This window comes from Macaca mulatta, chromosome 6 (assembly GCF_049350105.2).
Source record: "Macaca mulatta isolate MMU2019108-1 chromosome 6, T2T-MMU8v2.0, whole genome shotgun sequence".
Lineage (NCBI taxonomy): Eukaryota > Metazoa > Chordata > Mammalia > Primates > Cercopithecidae > Macaca > Macaca mulatta.
The window spans coordinates 169,704,019-169,730,176 of NC_133411.1; the positions used below are offsets into that span (position 1 = coordinate 169,704,019).

At 35.8% G+C, this 26,158-nt stretch overlaps 1 protein-coding gene across 1 annotated transcript in view; it reads right to left on the reverse strand.

Annotated features, from left to right (window-relative positions):
* The window catches only part of ATP10B (ATPase phospholipid transporting 10B (putative)), a 360,064-nt gene that overhangs the window by 274,687 nt on the left and 59,219 nt on the right, over positions 1-26,158 (reverse strand). The window lies entirely within an intron of this gene.

Consider the following 26,158-nt stretch of genomic DNA (forward strand, 5'->3'; position numbering starts at 1 on the left):
TGGAAAGAAGTGAACATACTATCTAACTTCATGAAAATCTTTACCTAAGATTTTGGTTGGTTGTGAGAGTAACTGTGAACTTTATATGTACCTAGAGATCTTATCAGACTACCAAGAAGAAACATGGACATAGGAAACACTTGACAAGAGAAGAAACACCCACACCATCTAAAATCTGCATCGCTGTGTAAGACATAAGCTAGGAATTTTTAAGAACATGAAATTTGCCTGTGCTTTAGACAGTCTAGAATTTTTTAAAAAGTGAATTGGCATTTCAAAATTCCCCATCTGCTAAGGAGAAGAATGCTTAAGTCCCTGTTCCTTTACTTCCCTTCACTCAGAGTGCCATGGCTTCTAGGGACAAGTGTGGTCTAGAATCACAGATATGGTTAAACTGCAGAATGTTGCACTCGTGGGTAACTGGAGGTTATTTAGTGCAGGCCCCTTGTGCTGTGGAGGAGAATGCTGAAGCTCAGAGAAGTGAATACAACTGCTCAAAGCCACATGGGAATTTGGTGGTGAACGTGGGACCTCAAACCACATCGTCTTTCTCCCAAGACTAGTATAATTTCCATCACTGGTCTTTCTCCTAAGACCAGCTCTTTCCCATGATCACTTTCCCAGTAAAGAGAGGCACGTGCAATTTAGGAAAAAATGTGTCTATAGCATCCCTTGGGTTTTCATGCTAACCAGTGAATAGAGAGTCCTCAAATATGTTCATTTTCCAAATTGCCTGGAAATTGTAAATACTAACAGACATATGGCAAATTATTTGTAAAATGTGTTGAAATTAGGTGACACTGTCTGGCTAATTAGAACCCTAATAAACAAATAATAGATAAGAAATGCTACGTTCAGTTTTTATTAGAGGGACTATCTTTCTGTTGTCTAGCTGCTGGAATTTTCTAATAAATCATATTTTAAAAATCACACTTCACAGTTTTACTGATAGGTCCTATTTCCAGCAGGCAATCTTTCTGTACTTAAGCAATTTAGCATTTTTGTATGTATTTGCATTTCTTACTGACCATATCATGCTTTTCATTTCTGATTTTTACACAGTATGTGACGTCTAGCTTTTATATTCTTGCTGCCCAAACTAGTCAATTAAAGAAATAATTGTGGACAGAGGCTTTTGCTCCCATCCCCATCCCCGACACCAGTACCACACAACCAGGATGGATTTCATAATCTTAAGACTATCTTCTACAAGCTGTGCAAGTATTATTGGTGGTAATTTTTATTTTTTATTATAAATTCTGGGATACACTTGCAGAACATGCAGGTTACATAGGTATACACGTGCCGTGGCGGTTTGCTGCACCCATCAACCCGTCACCTACATTAGGCATTTCTGCTAATGCTATCCTTCCCCTAGCCCCCCCAACCCCTGATAGGCCCCAGTGTGTGATTTTCCTTCCCTGTGTCAATGTGTTCTCATTGTTCAACTCCCACTTATGAGAACATGCGGTGTTTGGTTTTCTGTTCCTGTGCTAATTTGCTAAGAATGATGGCTTCCAGCTTCATCCATGTCCCTGCAAAGGACATGAACTTATCCTTTTTTTATGGCTGCATAGTATTCCATGGTGTGTATGTGCTACATTTTCTTTATCCAGTCCATCATTGATGGGCATTTAGGTTGGTTCCAAGTCTTTGCTATTGTGAACAGTGCTGCAATAAACATACGTATGCATGTATCTTTATAGTAGAATGATTTATAGGGTATATATCCAGTAATGGGATTGCTGGGTCAAATTGTATTTATGGTTCTAGATCCTTGATGAATCTCCACACTATCTTCTACAACGGTTGAACTAATTACACTCCCTATTGGTGGTAATTTTTACTGAGTACTTTGTGCCAGCACCATGTTAAGTGCTCTACATAGTTTGACTCATTTAATTCCCTCAAAAACTTTGATTGACACAATTATTCTTCTACAAGAGCGAAAATGGAGGCAAAGGAATAAAATAATATAACTGTGTTTTCACATAACTAGGAAGTATCTGGGACTCGAACTACAGATTGTTTAACCATTCACCTTTGAAGGACATCTGAGTTATTTCCAGCTCTGTTATAAAGTTGCTATAAACATTTGTGCACAGGTTTTGTGTGAATAGAAGTCTTTATTTTTTTTCTAATATAAATGCACAGACAGAAGTTTAATTCCTGGATTGTATGGTATGTTTAGTATTTTAACTCCTAGATGTATTTGCATGTTTAGTATTTTAAGAAACTGCCATATTCTTCCAGAGTGACTATACCATTTTACATTCTTACCAGCAAGGTATGAGGGGCCCTAATTTCTTCACATCCTCACCAACATTTGGTGTTGTCACTACTCTTTAGTTATTTCAATAGGTGTAAAGCAATATCTCACTGTGGTTTTAATTTGCATTTTCCTAATGGTTGATGTTCAGTATCTTTTTATATGCTTATTTCTCAGCTATATATTTTGTTTGGTGAAATATTTCTTAATGTCTTTTGCTTATGTTTTAATTAATTTTTTTCTTAGTTTTGAGGGTTCTTTATATACTATTCCTTTGTTGAATATGTGGTTGGGAAATGTTTTCTTTCAATCCATAGTTTATCTTTTTATCCTCTTCATAGGGTATTACACAGATCAAAAGGTTTATTTACATCAATTTTTAAAGCAATTTGAATCAATTTTTCTTTTCACTTTTTGCCTACTTCTAAATCTTATTTATCCTATTTTTCTCTAAAAATTTTATACTTTTATGTATTACATTTAAGTCTATGATCCATTTTGAGTTAAATTTTGTATAAAGTGTAACATTAAGATCAAGGTTTCCTTGTGTGTTTATTTGGATTTTTTGTACTAGCATCACTTTTTTATGACTGTCCTTCCTCCATTGAATTGTTCTTGTAACTTTGTTAAAAAAAATCAGTTTCATATTTGTGTGGATCTACTTCCGGATTCTGTATTTTTTCCATTGTTTATAACCCTGCCAGTACCACAGTCTCAATGACTATAAGCATATAAATCTTAAAATCAGGTAGATTGATTCCTTCCACTTTATTTTTTTCAAAATTGTTTTAACTATTCTAGGTTTATATGCCTTTTCATATAAATTGTATAATAATCTTGTATCTAGAAGAAACTTTTTGGATTTTGATAGTGATTAAATTTATATACCAATTTGGGAAAAATTGACATCTTTACTATTTGAATTGTCCAATCCATGGACATAGTATGTCGCTTCATCTACATAGGTCCTCTTTGATTTATGTTATCAACATTGTGTAGTTTTCAGCATATGAGTCCTATACACGTTTTGTTTGCTGCACGTATGTTCTGGCTGGTGTACGAAAATACAATAAATTTTTGTATGTTTATCTTATATTCTGCAATTTTAGTGACTTGCTCATTAGTTCTAGGAGTATACTGTAGATTCCTTGGATTTTCTACAAAGACAATCATGTCACCTGCAAATAGAAATAGTCTTATTTCTTCCTAATACATATGCCTATTATTTTATTTTCTTGCCTTATTACACTGACTGAAACTTTTAAGACTATGTTGAATAAAAGTGATAAGAGTAAACATCATTGTCCTGTTCTCAGTCTCAGGGGAAAATCTTCAGTCTGTCACTAATAAGTATAATGTTAGCTGTATATTGTTTGCAGATGATTTTTATAAAGTTGAGGGAGTATTTCTATTTTTCTGAGATATTTTTTAGTGAGAATGGGTAAATTAGTTTTCTTCTGCATTAATTCCATTTGAATTTAATTAATGCATTAATTGATATGATCATGTAATTTTTCTGCTTTAGCTTGTTAATACAGTCTATTAACTGATTTTCAGATATTGACCTAGCTTTGCATACCTGGAATAGACTCCATTTGGCCATCATGTATAATTTTTTATTGATGAATTCTGTTTTCTCATCTTTTGTTAATAACTTTTGCATCTATATTAAGGATGACTTTGGGTCTGTAATTTTTTATATTGTTTTTCCTGGGTTTGATATCAGGGTAATACTAGCTTCATAGAACAATTTGAGAAATAACCTATTGTACTTTATCTTCTGGAAAATACTTACAGAGTTGGAATTAATTTTTCTTTAAACAAGTTGTAGGCATTCCCCAGTGAAATCATCTGGGTCTGGAGATGTCTTTTTTGGAGGTTTTAAAATAACAAATTCAGTTTCCTTAACAGATATAGAGCTATTGAAAATATCTATTTTGCATTCAGTGAGTTTTGGTAGTTTGTGTTTTTTAAAGAAATTGGCCCATTTTATCTAGAGTTGTCTACATAACTTTCTTATTATCCCTTGATTCTGCTGTGTCAGTGGTGATATCCATTTCATTTTTGACATTGGTAATTTTTGTCTATTCTGTTGTTTCTTTGCCAGTCTTCCTGGAGGTCTATTAATTCTATTTATTGAACTTTTAAAAGAACCAGCTCTTTGTTTTGTTGATTTTCTTGCTTTCTTGTTTCAATTTTAGGGATTTCTGTGTTTTAATTTATTTCCTTGTGCTTGCTTTGGGATATTTTGATCTTTTTCCAGATTTCTGAGATGGAAGCTTCAATTACTGAGAAAATTTTCTCTTTTCCAGCATATGCATTTAGTTATATAAATTTCTCTCTCAGTATTGCTTTAGCTGTGTCCCATAAATTTTACTGTGTTGTATTTTCATTTTTGTTCAGGTCAATGTATTTTTCCCTTGAGATTTGCTGTTTTATTCATGAGCCATTTAGATGGTTTAATTTTCAAATGTTTGCAGATTTTTATCTTTCTATAATTAATTTCTAGTTTGATTTCATTATGGTCAGAGAATGCACTCTGTACAATTTTAATTATTTTAAACTTGTCAACATTCATTTTGTGGCTCAGAATATACTATTTCCTGGTATTTGTTTGGTGGCACTTGAACAGAATGAATATCCTACTTTTCTCAGGGGAGGAGTATTCCACATTGTTTATTAGACTGTTTTGTTTGATGTAAAATTTTTTTATATTCTTGATTTTTTAGTTTTAAAAATCAATTGTTGAGAGGGGTATTGTGGAATTGTGTATTTCTCCTTTCAGTCATATTGGTTTTTGTTTTACGTGCTTTGCGACTATGTTGTTTGGTGCATACACATTTAAAATCGTGTCTCCCTTGTAGATTGACCCTTTGACCATTATATAATGTCCCTCTCCGTCTCTGGTAATTTTCTTTGTTCTGAATTTTACTTCGTCTGATATTAATATAGGTACTTTTGTTTTCCTTGGTTTCCATAATATATCTTTTTCCATCCTTTTATTTTTAATCTGCTTATATTGCTATATTTGAAGTGAGTTTCTTGTAAAAGCATGTAATTGATCATTTTAAAATTAACTTTGTCAATCTTTATTTTAATAAATTTGAATTTTGTTTCTCAAGTCACTGGTATGTAAACTGTGTTCCTTGGAGTCCCAGATATTTTCCACCTGCCAGTGGGTCTGTAACTGGAGAGAAAAGGCAGGCTGCATGGTGAGGTTCCAGGCCCCAAACTACATGTTTTAGTTGGCATAATCATTTGCATAGAATGTGATTATTAATATGTTAGGGACTAAGATTACCATTTTGTTTTTGTCTTCCTTGTTTTCTTTTTCTTACCTTTCTGTGGTTGAACATTTTTTAGAAGTCCCTTTTCAGCTTTTGCATTTTTGAGTGCATCTCTTTGTATAGATTTTGAATGATTGCTTTAGGTATTGTATTATATATACACAACTTATTACAATCTATAGTTTTATCATTTTACCAGTTTGAGTGACATACAAAAACTTTACTTCCTTTCTCCTTCTCAATTTATAATATAATTTTTCATAAATATGTCCTCTACATATATTTAGAACCAAATGAGATGTGTCATAATTTTTACTTCAATAGTGAAACATAATTTAGAAAGTTTAAGAGAAGAAAAGCCTATTGTATTTAGCTATTTTTAAAATTATGTTATGTTTTCCTTTCTGGTGCTCCAAGATTACTTATTTTGTCTTTCCTTTTTGTTTAGAGAACTTCTCTTAGCCTTCTTTTAGGGTAGGTCTGCTGGCAACTAATTCTCTTGGTTTTCCTTCATTTGCGAATGTCTTATTTCCCCCTTTAATTTTTTGTTTTCACACACAGCATTGATCCCTTTTGTTTTTAAAGGATATTTTTACTGGGTATAGAATTGTGGATTAAAACTTCTTATACAGCACTTAAAAATATTTTTGTGCTTCCTTCTGGCCTCCATGATTTTTAATGAGAAATCCTCTGTCATTTAAATTATTCTTCCTCTGAGGTAAGCCACTATTCTCTTTTTCTAGTTCCATTCAAGATTTTTTCTTTGTCTTTGCCTTTCAGAAGTTTAATTATATCTTGGTGTAGATTTCTTTGAATTTATTCTGTTTGGGATTTCCTCATCTTCTTAAATCTGTAAATTCAAAGCACAGGCCCCTCCCCCTAGCCCCCTTTAAATTTTAGATAAGCCTATTCTGATCCCAGTGTTCTGTATATCTAAAATAAGTCTTTTATCTCACTCCTTGGCACTCTACTATTTATCTTCCAGGCACAGTAAAAAGCAGAAAGCAAAAAACTCAGAAACCTGGAATTTATTAATATCTAGAGTAGACTGTTTCCCACTACTTGTTGGAAATAGCTTGCATATTCAACACTGGTGACTGGTGACTAGATAACTAAATTTAGTATGGCCATCAGGTATGCTTATTAACTTGGAGGCATTTTAGTGTATTCTAATTGAGAAAAGCAACTTGTGCAGGGCAACTCCATTTATAAATAATGATCTATGTGTGCATCTTTGTGTGACTGGATATTTGCATGAACATAGTGACAGTATCTAAGGATACATTTTGTGATGTCAACTCTAGTTGTTGCAGAAAAGTAGAAATAGCTTAACTTTTACTTGTACACCTTTCATTTCTTTTATTATGAATAAATGTATATTACTCTTTTTATTTCTAAAAAATATAAAACAATGTACAAAGCCATCATATTTCCTTTGTGAAGATGATCTTTATTTGGGGCAATAGTATGTATTTAGTCTCAAATATTTTTCCAAAGATATTCAATTGTCTGCCCAGGGTTCTTGACTTTTGTATGCTTAAGGATAATTTGGCTCATGAAATGAAAGCCAACTCTTGATTACTGGGAATGAATTAACTTATACTTACCTAAGTTAAACACATGTACAAATGTATAAAGTAGAAAATACAAAATCTTAATAAATTTGTTAAAACAAAAATATATTAAAAGATACCTACTATACAGAATTAGAGAAAAACTAGTAAATGTCACATTGTATCTGTTATGATGATTACAGGACTGATTCACTGACTAAATGAGATAAGTTTAATGGGTCTTGTCTACCTTTCCCCAACGTAGGCTTGGTTCTTTCTCTAGATATATGTCAAGCAAATTTTTAGAAAGGAGCAGTTTGAAGGAGTATGACATCTCCTACACCAATTAGTTTGATTTCTGAAAGAATTTTAGAAGGTAAAGATGAGACAACAATGAAGAAACTTTATACTAAACAATGTTGAAGGGGGCATGAACAGACTCAGCTAAAAAAACATCAACTGCAGGTTGCCTTAGTGGATAATTTTTGGTCCTTTGTCATAAAGTATTTTATGTGATATTCAGTGTTCCAAAACCAGATGTCACACAATGGTAACAATCAGCAGAGATATTTTGTTTAGCATTCACAGACTTAAATTTTAGATTCATTGGCAGCATTCAAACATTGGGTGATTTCTCATGAGAATGAAGATATATTTTTCAAGAAACAAGTCAAAAAAACAGTTGATGATGCGTACATATTCCCACAAGTCAAGTGCTGGCCATTGCTGAATAATGGCCACCTACTTTGGACAGAGCACAAGTATCCCCATTCCTCACCCAGACTGCTTCAGTAGGCCATATTATCTGCCTGTAGCAACTCAGTTTTTAACTTCTGTCTTAAAAGATTATTTTCATAGTTCTTTACTTTGCTCTTTAGGATGATACTGTGTAATAATACTGTGTTTCAGAATATGATATGTAATTTTGCTTAATTTTTATTAAGTGCATTTTGTATCATCTTTTGGCCATTTTTGTTTTACTCATGATTTTGACTTTGCCATGACCTATTTTCCTTTAATTTTTCCAGTTAATTAAAAGGTGGCTGAATAGTGGGGAAGACATTGATGTTCCGATTTTACACACTAGAATAGAGAACTACCATGATTCTCTTTTCTGCTCATTTTATCAGCTAATTTTTTGTATATAAAACATGAATAAAAATCTCTCCAAAGTAAATATTTTGATGATTATGGAAGGAAACTTGGCAGGGATAATTCACTAAATTCTGAGGAAAGTTAAGTTTTAAAATAAAATAACTGAATATTGATGTTGAAATGTTTATATCCAAAATTTAAATATATACTTTACAGCATTAGATCAAGTCACAAAAAGGGGTCACAAAATAAGCTTGTAATTTTTTGTTCAAATCAATGCATGAGGAGAAATGGATTAGTTTTGATATTCATAAAGTATGGAAAAGTTTTTACATTGTATATGCTCTGCAATAGAAGACATTCACAATTATGCTGAATACAAGGAGAATTATTGAGTTTTTTCTATTGATAAGAAAAAATGTAATATAATCACTCTATTTGTATAGGACAGTGGTTCTCATACCTTTTGGAATCAGGGCTCCTTTACACACTTAAAAATTATTTAGAACTCGAATGAGTTTTTATTTATGTGGATCTACATTTACTGTATTAGAAACTTAGACATTTTAAAATAAGTTACTTGTTTAAAAATAACAATATATCTATTACATCTTAACAAATGGCATATTTTTATGATAAATAACTATATTTTCCAAAAAAAAAAATTAGGAAGAATTTTTCTTCCTAATGGTTTACCCCTGTGGATTTCATGCTTACCTGGCCAGTCTCCATCATCATGTAAGTCAATTTCTTGCAATAAATGTATTCAATGATATCTCCTACAGGTTTTGTTTCTCTGGTTAAACTATGACTGATACAGGGACCCTGTGGGGTCCTCAGCCATTACTTTGAGAATCACTGGTATACAGTGTTCTTTATAAAGCCTTTCATGTCGCTAACCTAATTGGCTTGACATAATAATTATGTGGAGCCAATAAGGCAGAAATTGTTACTTCTATCCTGAAAGATATTTATCAAATGGTACAATCCATCAGCAGCTCTTAATCTTGATCCTTACATTTCCAGTTCCTATTCCAATCCTTTACCAATAACAACATTCTAATATATCTAATATATTAGATAACAACATTCTAATATATCTAATATATCTAATATATCTAATATATCTTTACCATAACAACTTTCTAATATATTTGGAAACATACTTGCAGAAATAGATATTCATTTTTTTTTTTTTTTTGAGATGGAGTCTCGCTCTGTCGCCCAGGTTGGAGTGCAGTGGCTGGATCTCAGCTCACTGCAAGCTCCACCTCCTGGGTTCACCCCATTCTCCTGCCTCAGCCTCCCGAGTAGCTGGGACTACAGGCACCCGCCACCTAGCCTGGCTAGTTTTTTGTATTTTTTGGTAGAGACGGGGGTTTCACTGTGTTAGCCAGGATGGTCTCGATCTCCTGACCTCGTGATCTGCCTGTCTCGGTGATATTCATATTTTTAATACACATATGCCACACAAAAGTTCCTTGGAAACAGTCCATAGGATAGAAGACATCTTACCTATACATACTTGTTAGCCAAAAACATATCAAATATTGATTACATAACTATTTCTAAGCCATGAATAAAAGTGATACAAAAGAAATGTAGTGCTTTATGTTCAAGAAGGTTGTAATTTACCATAGACAGATATGATTGTTCACCTCTAGAGATATGAGATGATATTTGATAAAGTGATTCAAAATCTAATACTACTGGTGCTTATTTGAGCCTCAGGCATTGGAACAGGTTCACTTTAATCTTTTTCAGCACTTCCATTATGGGACGGAATTCCTACCCAATAGCTGATGCTCCCACTAGTTAGTGAGTTTATGGAAGACAAAGATAATAACCAATCAGCAGGTGTCTAATAACAGCCTGTTAATTGAATGGTTGTCTGAGGTCCCAGAGAATGGTTACAACACAGAAAAGTGAAAGGGAAGAGAAAAAGTAAAAAAGTTGGGAGAAATGGCAAAACCAAAGAAGTGAAAGATGGAATCTAAGATAATAAAATGAAAACTGACCTAGAGGAGAGGGCATGTGTTAAGAAGTAACAAGAGACATAACCTATCAAAACCTCTAGGATATAGCAAAAGCTACGTTAAGAGGAAAGTTTCATAGCATTAAATGCCCACACCAAAAAGTGTGAAAAAGCACAAATAGACAACCTAATCTCTTACCTCAAGAAACCAGAGAAACAAGAACAACCCAAATCCAAACCCAGCAGAAAAGAAGATCAGAGAACTAAATGAAATTGAAACAAACAAACAAAACAACAAAAAACAAGAGATAAATGAAACAAAAAGCAATTTCTTTGAAAAGATAAACAAAATTGGCAGACCATTAGCAATACTAACCAAGAAGAGAGAAGATCTAAATAAGCTCAATTAAAAATGAAACTGGAGACATTACAATTGATATCACAGAAATACAAAAGATCATTCAAGGCTACTATGAACACCTTTATGCACACAAACTAGAAGATACAGAGGAGATGGATAAGCTCCTGGAAATACACAACCCTCCTAGATTAAACCAGGAAGAAATAGAAACCCTGAACAGACCCATAACAAGCAGAGAGATTAAATTAGTAATAAAACATATTGCCAACAAAAAATTGCAGAATCAGATGTATTCACACACCTGAATTATATCAGACGTTAAAGAAGAATTGGTACCAATCCTACTGAAACTATTAAAGATAAAGAGGGAATCCTCCCTAAATCATTGTATAAAATCAGTATCACCCTAATGCCAAAACAAGAAAGGACATAAAAAATAAGGAAACTACAGACGAACATCCCTGATGAACATAGATGCAAAAATCCTCAACAAAACACTAGTTAACCAAATCCAACAGCATATTACATCATGATCAAGTGTGTTTCATACCAGCCATGCAGAGATAGTTTAACATCTACAAGTCAATAAATGTGATACACTACATAAAGAGAATCAAAAACAAAAATTATGTGATCATCTCAATAGACACAGAAAAAGCATTTGATAAAATCCACCATTCCTCTATGATAAAAAACCCTCAACAAAATTGGCATAGAAGGGACATACCTCAAAGTAATAAAAGCCATCTATGACAAACCCACAGTCAGCATCATACTGAATGAGGAAAAGTTGAAAGCATTTTCCCTAGAACAAGACAAGGATGCCCATTTTCATGGCTTCTATTCAACATAGTACTAGAAGATCTAGACAGAACAATCAGACAAGAGAAAAAATAAACAGTATACAAATTGGAAAATAGGAAGTAAAACTGTTGTTTACTGTTATGATTGTATACCTAGAAAACCTCAAAGACTTATCCAAAAAGCTCAGACCTGGTAAATGAATTCAGTAAAGTCTCAGGATACAAAATCAATGTCACAAATCAATAACACTGCTATACATCAACAACAACCAAACTAAGAATCAAATCAAAAAATTAATCCCTTTTACAACAGCTGCAAAAAATAAAAATAAAATGGAATACTTAGGAATATACCTAACCAAGGAGATGAAATGTTTCTGCAAGGAAAGTGACAAAACACTGCTGAAAGAAATAATAGGTGACACAAATGGAAACACGTCCCATGCTCATGGATGAGTAGAATCAAAATTGTGAAAATGAACATAGTGCCAAAAGCAATCTACACATTCAATGCAATTCCCATCAAAATATCACCATCATTCTTCACAGAACTAGAAAAGACAATCCTAGAATTCATATGGAACAAAAAAAGAGCCCGCATAGCCAAAGTAATACTAGGCAAAAAGCACAAATCTGGAGGCATCACATTACCCAACTTCAAATTGTACTATAAGGCTATAGCTACCAAAACAACATGGTGCTGGTAAGAAAACAGGCATATAGACAAATGGAACAGAATAGAGAACCCAGAAATAAACCCAAATACTTACAGCCAGCTGGTCTTTAACAAAGCATACAAAAACAAGGTTGGGGCAAAGGACACCTTATTCAATAAATGGTTCTGGGACAACTGACAAGCCACACGTAGAAGAATAAAACTGGATCCTTCTCTCTCACCTTATGCAAAAATCAACTCAAGAAAGATCAAAGATGTAAATCTAAGACCTGAAACCATAAAAATTCTAGAAGATAACATTGGAAAAATGCTTCTAGACATTTGCTTAGGTAAAGAATTCATGACTAAGAACCCAAAAGCAAATGCAACAAAAACAAAAATAAATAAATGGGACTAAAAACCTTTTCCAAAGCAAATGAAATAATCGGCAGAGTAAGCAGAGAACCCACAGAGTGGGAAAAAATATTCACAACTATGCATCTGACAAAGGACAAATATCTGGAATCCACAAGAAACTCAAATCAGCAAGAAAAAAATAATCCCATCAAAAAGGGGCAAAGGACATGAATAGACAATTCTCAAAAGAAGATACAAAAACAGCCAACAAACAAAAAATACTCAACATCATTAATTATCAGGGAAATGAAAATCAAAACTACAATGTGATACCACTTTACTCCTGCACAAATGGCCATAATTAAAAAGTCAAAAAACAATGGACATTGGTGTGGATGTGGTGAAAAGGCAACACTTTTGCACCGCTGGTGGGAATGTAAGCTAATACAACCACTATGGATAAAAATATGGAGATTCCTTAAAGAACTTGTATGACGACCCCCGGAAACTATTGCTAAGGAATAAAATATGAGATTCTCCTGATTATTGTAAATACAAAATTGCATGCAGGATTGTGTAAAGACAATGGCAGGTTGGACTGCCAGAATGAGCCAACAGCGCGTGATGTGCTTCCCTCTGCAGAGAGCCTATGAATGGATGTGCAGTCAGGGAGGTATCCCAAGACCAAGATTCCTATCCCAGAAAAGCAAATGTTCATAGCTCTGGGAATGGAATGCAACCCTTGTGGAGAACCTATAAACGGATGCATGGGGGGGCGCCTGTCCATATGGATAAGATAGGGCTATAAAGGCCCTCATCTTGCCATGGCTCTTCCAGGCCTTTTTAGGGTTAAGGCATACTCCCTTCTGAGATTTTCTGGTAAGATTGTTTCTGTTTTAAGGCTCTGTTAGAAATTACTGATGCACAACTATATTGTAAATTCTTATTGTACTTCTGCATACAGATGTTAAGGAATTACTTCATCCCCATGTGACCATCTCACCTCATAATCAAATGACCCTAAATCCCTCACTAACCTACCCCCATCCTCACTAAACTTAAAAATAAATGCTGGTATATCCAGTACATTGGTGGCACCACAGGACCAGAAGGCGGTGACCCTCCCTGGACCCAGTTTTCACTATCTTGTGTGTGTCTATTATCTCTCAGACCTGCTGATCTGCCTGGGAACAAAGAGAGAGCCCCGTTGCATTGCGGGCTGCTGGCCAGATCCCTCAATAAGAACTAAAAGTAGAACTACCATTTGATCTAACAATACCACTACTGGGTATCTACCCAAAGGAAAATAAGTCATTATGTGAAAATGACATATGCACACATATGTTTATAGCAGCACAATTTGCAATTACAAAAACATGGAACCAACCTAAATGCCCATCAACCAACAAGTAAAGAAAATGTGGTATGTATACACCATGGAATACTACTCAACTCCCAAACAGAACAAAATTATGCCCTTTGCAGCAACTTAGATGGAACTGGAGGCCATTATTCTGAGTGAAGTAACTCAGGAATAGAAAACAAAATATTGCATGTTCTCACTTATAAGTGGGAGCTAAGTTGTGAGGATGCAAAGTCATAAGAATCATATAATGTGCTGGGCGTGGTGGCTCACACTTGTAATCCCAGCACTTTGGGAAGCCGAGGCAGGTGGATCACCTAAAGTCAGGAGTTCAAGACCAGCCTGGCAAACATAGTAAACCCCATCTTTACTAAAAATACAAAATCAGCCAGGTGTGTTGGTGCATGCCTGTAATCCCAGCTACTTGGGAGGCTGAGGCAGGAGAATTGTTTGAACCTGGGAGGCAGAGACTGCAGTGAGCCAAGACCATGCCATTGCACTCCAGCCTGGGCAACAAGAGCAAAACTCTGTCACAAAAACAAAACAAAACAAAACAAAAACAATGAAATGATATAACAGACTTTGGGGACTAGTGGGGAAGGATGGGAGTGGGGTAAGGAATAAAGATTACATAATGGGTACAGTATACACTGCTTGGGTGACGGGTACACCAAAATCTTGAATTACCACTAAAGAACTTATCTATGTTAAAAAACAAAAACAAAAACAAAAAACCTGTATCCCCCAAACTGTTGAAATAAAAGTAGCAAGAGATTTATGTGAACAAATTAAGGGCCTCCATTTATGAAAGACTGGACCAAAAGGCTGTATTTCATTGCAAGTATTATGGCTAGGAATATGAACTTAGGTCACTCAGACCTAGGTTTATGTCCTAGTTCCATCATGTGCCAGCTATACGTTCTTGGATAAATTACCTAACTTTTTTGAGCCTCAGTTTCCACATCTGTAAATGTTCAGAAAGTTATAAAAATTAAATGTTAGCAGTTACATAAATCTGTGTACAACTAGGATTTTATGAGCATGTACACGGATACAAAAGTATCTACAGAGATTAAAAATGGTGGCTATTACCACTCAATAACCCATTTGTTAATATCGGGGCCCACTGAAAGTAAATTCTATTGATGGTAGGTAGTTGTAATGGGAGACAACTAGGAGAACTCACTTACCTAGCTATAGCACTAATCTTGTTTGTGTCTATACTAAATATATAATAAAGAATTAAAAGTAATTCCAGCAAGCTCATGGCCCAGGTGTGAAGCATAACTTTTATTTTAGAACACACACAGAAATGGGGCTACTCCTGAGCAACCTGCCACATAGAAGAATGTCAATGAACTAAATTTCAGGTTTTTATGAAATTGTACAAATCTAATTATCTGTACATGCTTTATTACAAAGATAGCATGTAGGTCGGGTGCCCAAGATGGCCAAATAGGAGAAGCTCCAGCCTCCAGCTCCCAGCGTGAGTGACACAGAAGACAGGTGATTTCTGCATTTTCAACTGAGGTACCAGGTTCATCTCACTGGGGCATGTTGGACAGTCGATGCTGGTCCGCAGGTGCAGCCTGACCAGCAAGAGCTGAAGCAGGATGAGGCATTGCCTCACCTGGGAAGTGCAAAGGGGAAGGGAATTCCTTTTCCGAGACAAGGGAAATTGAGACACACAACACCTGGAAAATCGGGTAACTCCCACCCTAATACTGTGCTTTACCAGGGGTCTTAGCAAATGGCACACCAGGAGATTATATCCCACACCTGGCCCACAGGTCCCTTGCCCTCCCTCATTCCTAGCACAGCAGTCTGAGATCCTACTGCAAGGCTGCAGAGAGGCTGGGGGAGGGGCACCCGCCATTGCTGAGGCTTAAGTAGGTAAACAAAACCACCAGGAAGCTCAAATTGGGTGGAGCTAAGAGGAAAATGCATCAACTAACGAGGAAAATAACCAGCTAATATCATAATGACAGGATCAAGTTCACACATAACAATATTAACCTTAAATGTAAATGGACTAAATGGTCCAATTAAAAGACACAGACTGGCAAATTGTATAAAGAGTCAAGACCCATCAGTGTGCTGTATTCAGGAGACCCATCTCACATGCAGAGACACACATAGGCTCAAAATAAAGGGATGGAGGAAGATCTACCAAGCAAATGGGGGAAAAAAAAAAAAGCAGGGATTGCAATCCTAGTCTCTGATAAAACAGGCTTTAAGCCATCAAAGATCAAAAGAGACAAAGAAGGCCATTACATAATGGTAAAGGGATCAATTCCACAGGAAGAGCAAACTATCCTAAATATATATGCACCCAATACAGGAGCACCCAGATTCATAAAGCAAGTCCTTAGAGACTTACAAAGAGACTTAGATTCCCATACAATAATAATGGGAGACTTTAACACCCCACTGTCAACATTAGACAGATCAACGAGACAGAAAGTTAACAAGGATATCCAGGAATGGAACACAACTCTGCACTAAGCAGACCTAATACACATCTACAGAACTCTCCACCCCAAATTAACAGAATATACATCCTTCTCAGCACCACATCACACTTATTCCAAAATTGACCACATAGTTGGAAGTAAAGCACTCCTCAGCAAATGTAAAGGAACAGAAATTTTAACAAACTGTCTCTCAGACCACAGTGCAATCAAACTAGAACTCAAGACTAAGAAACTCAATCAAAACTGCTCAACTACGTGGAAACTGAACAACCTGCTCCTGAATGACTACTGGGTACATAACGAAATGAAGGCAGAAATAAAGATGTTCTTTGAAACCAATGAGAACAAAGATACAACATACCAAAATCTCTGGGACACATTTAAAGCAGTGTGTAGAGGGAAATTTATAGCACTAAATGCCCACAAGAGAAAGCAGGAAAGATCTAAAATTGACACCCTAACATCACAATTAAAAGAACTAGGGAAGCAAGAGCAAACACATTCAAAAGCTAGCAGAAGGCAAGAAATAACTAAGATCAGAGCAGAACTGAAGGAGAGAGACACAACAAACCCTCCAAAAAATCAATGAATCCAGGAGCTGGTTTTTTGAAAAGGTCAACAAAATTGATAGACCGCTAGCAAGACTAATAAAGAAGAAAAGAGAGAAGAATCAAATAGACACAATAAAAAATGATAAAGGGGATATCACCACTGACCCCACAGAAATACAAACTACTATCAGAGAATACTATAAACACTTCTATGCAAATAAACTAGAAAACCTAGAGGAAATGGATAATTTCCTAGACACTTACACTCTCCCAAGAGTAAACCAGGAGGAAGTTGAATCCCTGAATAGACCAATAATAGGCTCTGAAATTGAGGCAATAATTAATAGCCTACCAACCAAAACAAGTCCAGGACCAGACGGATTCACAGCCGAATTCTACCAGAGGCACAAGGAGGAGGAGTTGGTACCATTCCTTCTGAAACTATTCCAATCAATAGAAAAAGAGGGAATCCTCCCTAACTCATTTTGTGAGGCCAACATCATCTTGATACCAAAGCCTGGCAGAGACACAACAGAAAAAAGAGAATTTTAGACCAATATTCCTGATGAACATCGATGCAAAAATCCTCAATAAAATACTGGCAAACCGAATCCAGCAGCACATCAAAAAGCTTATCCACCATGATCAAGTGGGCTTCATCCCTGGGATGCAAGGCTGGTTCAACATACGCAAATCAATAAATGCAATCCAGCATATAAACAGAACCAAAGACAAAAAGCACATGATTATCTCAATAGATGCAGAAAAGGCCTTTGACAAAATTCAACAGTCCTTCATGCTAAAAACTCTCAATAAATTCAGTATTGATGGAATGTATCTCAAGATAATAAGAGCTATTTATGACAAACTCTCAGCCAATATCATACTGAATGGGCAAAAAACTAGAAGCATTCCCTTTGAAACGTGGTACAAAACAGCAATGCCCTCTCTCTCCACTCCTATTCAACATATGTTGGAAGTTCTGGCTAGGGCAATCAGGCAAGAGAGAAATAAAGGGTATTCAGTTAGGAAAAGAAGAAGTCAAATTGTCCCTGTTGCAGATGACATGATTGTATATTTAGAAAATCCCATTGTCTCAGCCCCAAATCTCCTTAAGCTGATAAGCAACTTCAGCAAAGTCTCAGGATACAAAATCAATGTGCAAAAATCACAAGCAGTCTTATACACCAGTAACAAACAGAGCACCAAATCATGAATGAACTCCAATCACAATAGCTTCAAAGAGAATAAAATTCTAGGAATACAACTTACAATTAGGAATACAACTTACAAGGGATGTAAAGGACTTCTTCAAGGAGAACTACAAACCACTGCTCAGTGAAATAAAAGAGGACATAAACAAATGGAAGAACATAACATGGTCATGGATAGGAAGAATCAATATTGTGAAAATGGCCATACTGCCCAAAGTAATTTATAGATTCAATGTCATCCCCATTACCTACCAATGACTTTCTTCACAGAATTGGAAAAAACTGCTTTAAAGTTCATATGGAACCAAAAAAGAGCCCGCATTGCCAAGACAATCCTAAGCCAAAAGAACAAAGCTGGAGGCATCACGCTACCTGACTTCAAACTATACTACAAGCCTACAGTAAGCAAAACAGCATGGTACTGGTACCAAAACAGAGATATAGACTAATGAAACAGAACAGAGCCTTCAGGAATAATACCACACATTTACAGTCATCTGATGTTTGACAAACCTGACAAAAACAAGAAATGGGGAAAGGATTCCCTATTTAATAAATGGTGCTGGGAAAATTAGCTAGCCATAAGTAGAAAGCTGAAACTGGATCCTTTCCTTACTTCTTTTTTTTTTTTTTTTTTTTTTTTTTTGAGACGGAGTCTCGCTGTGTCTCCCAGGCTAGAGTGCAGTGGCGTGATCTCGGCTCACTGCAAGCTCCGCCTCCCGGGTTCACGCCATTCTCCTGCCTCAGCCTCCCAAGTAGCTGAGACTACAGGCGCCCGCCACCACGCCCGGCTAGTTTTTTGTATTTTTAGTAGAGACGGGGTTTCACCATGTTAGCCAGGATAGTCTCGATCTCCTGACCTCGTGATCCACCCGTCTCGGCCTCCCAAAGTGCTGGGATTACAGGCTTGAGCCACCGCGCCTGGCCCCTTTCCTTACTTCTTATACGAAAATTAATTCAAGATGGATTAGAGACTTAAATGTTAGACCTAAAACCATAAAAAACCCTAGAAGAAAACCTAGGTAATACCATTCCGGACATAGGCATGGGCAAGGACTTCATGTCTAAAACACCAAAAGCAATGGCAACAAAAGCCAAAACTGACAAATGGGATCTCATTAAACTAAAGAGCTTCTGCACACCAAAACAAAACAAAACAAAACAAAACAAAAAAAACTATCATCAGAGTGAACAGGCAACCTATAGAATGGGAGAAAATTTTTGCAATCTACTCATCTGACCAAGGGGTAATATCCAGAGCCTACAAAGGACTCAAATTTACAAGGAAAAAAACAACCCCATCAAAAAGTAGGCAAAGGATGTGAACAGACACTTCTCAAAAGACATTCATACTGCCAACAGACACATGAAAAAAGACTCATCATTACTCGCCATCAGAGAAATGCAAATCAAAACCACAATGAGATTCTATCTCACAGCAGTTAGAATGGCAATCATTAAAAAGTCAGGAAACAACAGGTGCTGTAGAGGATGTGGAGAATTAGGAACACTTTTGCACTGTTGTTGGGACTGTAAACTAGTTCAATGATTGTGGAAAACAGCATGGCGATTCCTAAAGGAACTAGAACTACAAATACCATTTGACCCAGCCATCCCATTACTGGGTAGTAACCCAAAGGATTATAAATCATGCTGCTATAAAGACACATGCACATGTATGTTTATTGTGGCACTATTCACAATAGCAAAGACTTGAAATCAACCCAAATGTTCATCAGTGACAGACTGGATTAAGAAAATGTGGCACATATACACCATGGAATGCTTTGCAGTCATAAAAGAGGATGAGTTCGTGTTCTTTGTAGGGACATGGATGCAGCTGGAAACCATCATTCTCAGCAAACTACCACAAGAACAGAAAACCAAACACCGCATGTTCTCACTCGTAGGTGGGAATTGAACAATGAGATCACTTGGATACAGGAAGGAGAACATCACACACCAGCGTCTATTGTGGGGAGGGTGGAGGGTGGAGGGATAGCATTAGGAGATATATCTAATGTAAATGATGAGTTCATGGGTGCAGCACACCAACATGGCACATGTATACATATGTAACAAACCTGCACATTGTGCACATGTACCCTAGAACTTAAATAAGAGATAATAATAAAAAAAGAATGCCAAGAGAAAAAAGGCAAAACAAAACAAAACAAAAACAAAGATAAGCATGTATACATATGATATTTTTGACTTAGATCGGGAGGATAAATGACCAATATTACAGAACATTCACTAGAATTACAATATAGCTCCTAATTTAAAGTAGAATTTCTAGCCTCAGAACTTGTTGGCATGGTTGTGTTTTAGTGTAATAGATGTGAATCCCCTTTTCAAAGGAATTAGAAGTTTTAACTAGGCATTTGGGAATAAATCATTGATTGGAAAAGTGTTATAAGAATATAGGAAAAAATAAAAGCATTAAGTAAATCACTCAACTGTCCTTGTACGTTATTTTCCATTCATTGGATGCAAATATTCAAAATGATTTTCCAAACAGAAGGGATGGATTTTTCTCAGAGCCAAACATGCATCGTTATTCAGGTCCTGTGCCTATCTAAATCACATAACAGATCCGAGGGGTAATATCACCGAAAACTCGGAAAACCAATGAAGTCCTGAGCATCATGCATCGCAAGGCACGGGGAGCATTAAGCCTGAGTTGTACAGTCATGTCTGGTCCGCCTTGTGAAGTTCATGTACAAAAACCAACCGCCTTTCTGCATCCAGAGAAGCTGCCAGACTACCGTCACAGATAATGTGGTGTAGCAGCTAACTTTGCACAAGAATGTCAATGCTTTTTTAACTCTTCCTGGCTTCTCTGGCTTCCTGATTAATTTGAATATCTTGAACAGTTGGTTATTATCTCAGAGAAAAACCTATGGTTCATTTCATCCCTTTGATTCTTTCTCTCTCACTTAAAGACCGGTAAACATCACCACAAGGTTGACAAGAGAGCTTTAGGCAGTTTACGCCACATATATTGAACATTTTACTTGCTGAGACCACTGCTGTGAAGTTTGTCATTTTCTTTAAAAAAGAAAAACCTTTCATATTTTCTAACAAGAACCCAAGTTCTACGGCATGTGAGCAGATAATCATAAACAAGCCTATATTCCAATATAAAAACAGTATATTTTTCTTAAACACACACACACACGTAACTATATCTCTCTGATGTGGATGTCAGAGGTTGGATTATAATAAGCTCACAGAGAAAAGTCTTCTTTCTTGATCAGTAGCATGATACTACCCCAAGTTCTGGGAAGGTAAAGGACCTCTAAGACTTGCAGACTGGTGAAGACTAGGATTTATTGGAATTACACATTAGGCATGACTTGAACTTTCCAAGAATATTTGGTGGGAGGATCCTGGAATTCATTATACTTATGTAGATTAAGAAAATCAAGATTTGGGGTCCCCAGTAGTGGATGAAGGCAGGGTATATTATACCTGCAATCTACAACTATTTAATTGCATTAATCTAACAGGAACAGGAAAGCCAAGAAATTCATATAAGGCTTAATTCTGTGTTAACCACTGGGGAAAAATATGCATTGGAATTAATTTGGAGAGAGCTGTTTCTAATTTTGCTTCTGCCATCTTTGGCTATTTGACCTTTGAAAGCTATTTTATCTGTCAGCCTCAGTTTCTTCATCTGCAAAATAAGCGTAACAATGTCTGTTTTACATAGTTATTATAGATTATGTATATAAATATATGTGAATTCTATATATATCTGACATATGTGTGTACACATAATCTGGTGTAATACTCAGATTGCAGTTGCTATTATTACCACACTTGGTACAACTCAACTGTAAATTCAGGTACCACAACTGACTGCTCTCATTTTTTCCCATCAGAATGAGAACTGGATGATGCAATTCATCTCCTTAGCCACTGTCATATCATCCTTACCCCTGTTTGGTTAAAAGGAGCTAAATATAGCTAAACATAAACATTATTTTAAAAACCTGATTTCTAGGAAACAATACCAGAGACAAAAAAAAAAAAAAAAAAAGTCCTATAAGTGACTTTTTATTTCTGTTGGGGGAAAAAAACGTCTTAGAATATTTGCTCACAAAACCCTTTATTTAGATTCCCCCTGCACTTCTGGTTTCTGATTCTGCATGTAAGGATCTTGGAAGTCACCATTCTCACAAGTGAAAAGTCAGGCTGAAAAATCAAATATTCTTGTATCTGTAAGAAAAGTGAGGACACAAGGCAAACCATTCCCCCAAGATTGAAAGACAGGTGAATACAGCAAACTATGGCTTGCTGGAAAACAGACTCACAGGCAGAAATCACAGTGGGAACCTGGGCCAGGATGGGAAAAGCTTGAACTGTAATGAACAAATTGGTGGAGACTTACTATGGACAAGTCTGAGAGTTAAAACTCCAGATGGACCCTGTCATGAGGGACCAATATTTTTGTTTTAACTCTAGGAGCTTGGCCAGATGCTCACAGTAAATAATGAACCCCTCCCCTTCAAACATGCTTCTCTCAGGGGAGGGGAAAATGAACCATTTTGAAATATACCAGGCAACTCTGTTCTTTTAAACAAGGCCTGCCCTCAGAGGAAATTACTAACCAGAGCCTGAACTGTGGGAATATGATCAGAGCTAACTGAATTAGGGGAAAGAAAATACCCAACTCTGGCTCCCTCCAGCCTTCCACGTGGGAGAAGAAAAATACCAAATTCTAGTTCATCCTAGCCATCCTGTTGTTCCATGTAAGGGGAAAGAAAATAACCTGAGAAGCACTTGTAAAGTTCACAGTCAAAAGACATAGGCTCACTAAAAGACAGACTGAATCACAGGACTACAGAGTATTTCCCCTTTTCCCATACCTTACCACTACAATACTAAAGGCTTATTTGTGGCTATTTCTTTTAATTGGTACTTCATGTTCAGTTATAATGTATATGATGATTCTAAAGAAATGCAAGACATACTAAAAGGCAAGAACAAACAATAAAAAAAACCCCACAATTTGAGGAGACAGAGCAAGCAGCAGAACCAGTCTTGGATGAGATGAAAAGAATCTCTGAGCTTGAAAACATAACAAAAACCTCCAAAACCAAAAAACAAAAAGAGAAAAAATCTGAAACTAAAAACCCAGGGCAGAATATCCAAGAATGGGACCACTAAAAAGGGTGTAACATACAAATAATGGAAATACCAGAAGGAGAAAAGAGCAGAGAATGAAATAAATATTTGAAGCAATACTGGCTGAGAATTTCCCCATATTAATGCCAGACAAAGCCAGAAAGCTCAGAGAACATTAACCAGGAGAAATGCCAGAAAAAACTACACCAAAGCACATCATTTTAAAACTACAGAAAATCAAAGATAAAGAATTCTGAAAGAAGTCAGAGGGAAAAAAACACCATACTGTACGTATAGAACGAAGCAAAGAATTACATCTGACTTTTCCTCAGAAAATGTAAACAATAATAGAGTGAAATATTTAAAATGTTGAGAAAATAACCACCAACCTCCAATTCTGTACTTTTTGAAGTTATTCTTCAAAAATACGGAGAAATAAAGACCTTCTCAAACAAAAATTGAGAGAATTTGTTGCCAGTAGACCTGTCTTGTAAGAAGTGTTGTTATTTAGAGAGAAAGAAAATAACACAGATCAGAAATTCAAATCTTCATAAAGGAAGAACATCAAAGCATAAGTGAAACTAAAACTTTCCTTTCAATTGATCAAATAGATAAGTCTGCTCAAAATAAAGATGTAATATGCTTTATTCCATATATAGGTATATACACATATGCACTTATATATAAGTGAAAAGAATGACAGCAATGATACAAGGAACAGAAGGGAGGGAATTAGAATTAATCATTTTTACTCGATAGTTATAATATACTCAACATTATCCTTGAAGAAGTGTAGTGCTACTTTTATTTTTTCCATAGGTTATTGCGGTACAGGTGGTATTTGGTTACATAAGTTCTTTAGTGGTGATTTGTGAGATTTTGGTGCACCCATCATCCGAGCAGTATATATACACTGCACCGTATTTGTAGTCTTTTATCCCTCACCCCCTTTCCACTTTTCCCTCCAAGTTCCCAAAGTCCATTGTATCATTCTTATATCTTTGCATCCTCATAGCTTAGCTCCCACATATCAGTGAGAACATATGATGTTTGGTTTTCCATTCCTGAGTTACTTTACTTAAAATAATAGTCTCTAATCTCATTCAGGTCACTACAAATGCCATTAACTCATTCCTTTTTACGGCTGTGTAGTATTCCATCATGTATATATAACACTGTGTCTTTATTCACTCGTTGATTGCTGGGCATTTGGGTTGGTTCTACAATTTTGCAATTGTGAATTGTGCTGCTGTAAATGTATAAATGTGTGTGTGTGTTTGTATAATGACTTTTTTTGTATAATGATTTATTTTCCTCTCTGTAGATACCCAGTAGTGGAATTGCGGGGTCAAATGGTAGTTCTACTTTTAGTTATTTAGGGAATATCCCCACTGTCTTCCATGGTGACTGTACTAGTTTATATTCCTACCAGCAGTGTAGAAATGTTCCCTGATCACCACATCCGTGCCAATATCTAGTATTTTGATTCTTTGATTATGGCCATTCTTTCTGGAGTAAGGTGGCATCACATTGTGGTTTTGGTGTGCATTTCTCTGGTTATTAATGTTGAACATTTTCCCATATATCTATTGACCATTTGTATATCTTCTTTTGAGAATTGTCTATTCATGTCCTTAGCCCACTTTTTGATGGAATTATGTTTTTTTTTTTTAGTTCATTGTAGATTCCGGATATTAGTTTTTTGTCAGAGGTATAGATTGTGAAGATTTTCTCCCACTCTGTGGGTTGTCTGTTACTCTGCTGACTATCCCTTTTGCCAAGCAAGAGCTTTTTAGTTTAAGTCCCAGCTACTTATCTTTGTTTTTATTGTATTTCCTTTTGGGTTATTGATCATGAAATCCTTGTCTAAGCCAATGTCTAGAAAGGCTTTTTCAATGTTATCTTCTAGTACCTTTATAGTTTAAGGTCTTGGATTCAAGTCCTTAAATAAGTTTTGAGTTGATTTTTGTATGAGGTGAGAGATTATGATCCAGTTTTATTCACCCACATGTGGCTAGCCAACTATCCCAACACCATTTGTTGAAAAAGGTGTCCTTTTCCCATTTTATGTTTTTGTTAGCTTTGTCGAAGATGAGTTGGCTGTAAGTATTTTGGTTTATTTCAGGGTGCTCTATTCTGTTCCATTGGCTTATGTGCCTATTTTTATACCAGTATTATGCTGTTTTGGTGACTATGGCCTTAGAGTATAGTTTGATATCAGGTAGTGTGATACCTACAGATTTTTTCTTTTTGCTTTGTCTTGCTTTGACTATACGGTCTCGTTTTGGTTTCATATGAATTTTAGAATTGTTTTTTCTACTCTGTGAAGAATGATGGTGGTATTTTGATGGGGATTGCATTAATTTTTAAATTGCTTTTGGCAGTATGTTCATTTTCACAATATTGTTTCTTCCCATCCATGAGCATGGAATGTGTTTCCATTTGTTTGTGTCGTCTGTGATTTCTTTCAGCAGTGTTTTGTAGTTTTTCTTGTAGAGGTCTTTTGCCTCTTTTGTTAGGTGTATTCCTGTTTTGTTGCTGCTGTTGTTTTTTGCAGCTATTATAAAAGAAGTTGAGTTCTTGATTTGATTCTCTGCTTGCTTGCTGTTGGTGTATAGAAGAGCTACTGATTTGTATACATTAATCTTGTATCTAGAAACTTTGCTGAATTCTTTTATCAGTTTTAGGGGCTTTCTGGAGGAGTCTTTAGCGTTTTCAAGGTAAATGATCATATCGTCAGCAAACAGTGACAGTTTAACTTCCTCCTTACCAATTGGATGCCCTTTCTTTCTCTTGTCTGATTGTTCTGGCTAGGAATTCCAGTACTATATTGAAGAGGAGTGGTGCAAGCAGGCATCCTTTTCTTGTTTCACTTCTCAGAGAAAATAACTTCAGCTTTTCCCCATTCAGCGTTATGTTGGCTATGGGTTTGTCATAGATGGATTTTATTGCATTGAGGTATGTCCCTTGTATGCCAATTTTGCTGAGAGTTTTAATCATTAAAGGGATGCTGGATTTTGTTGAATGCTTTTTCTGCATCTGTTGAGATGATCATGTAATTTTTGCTT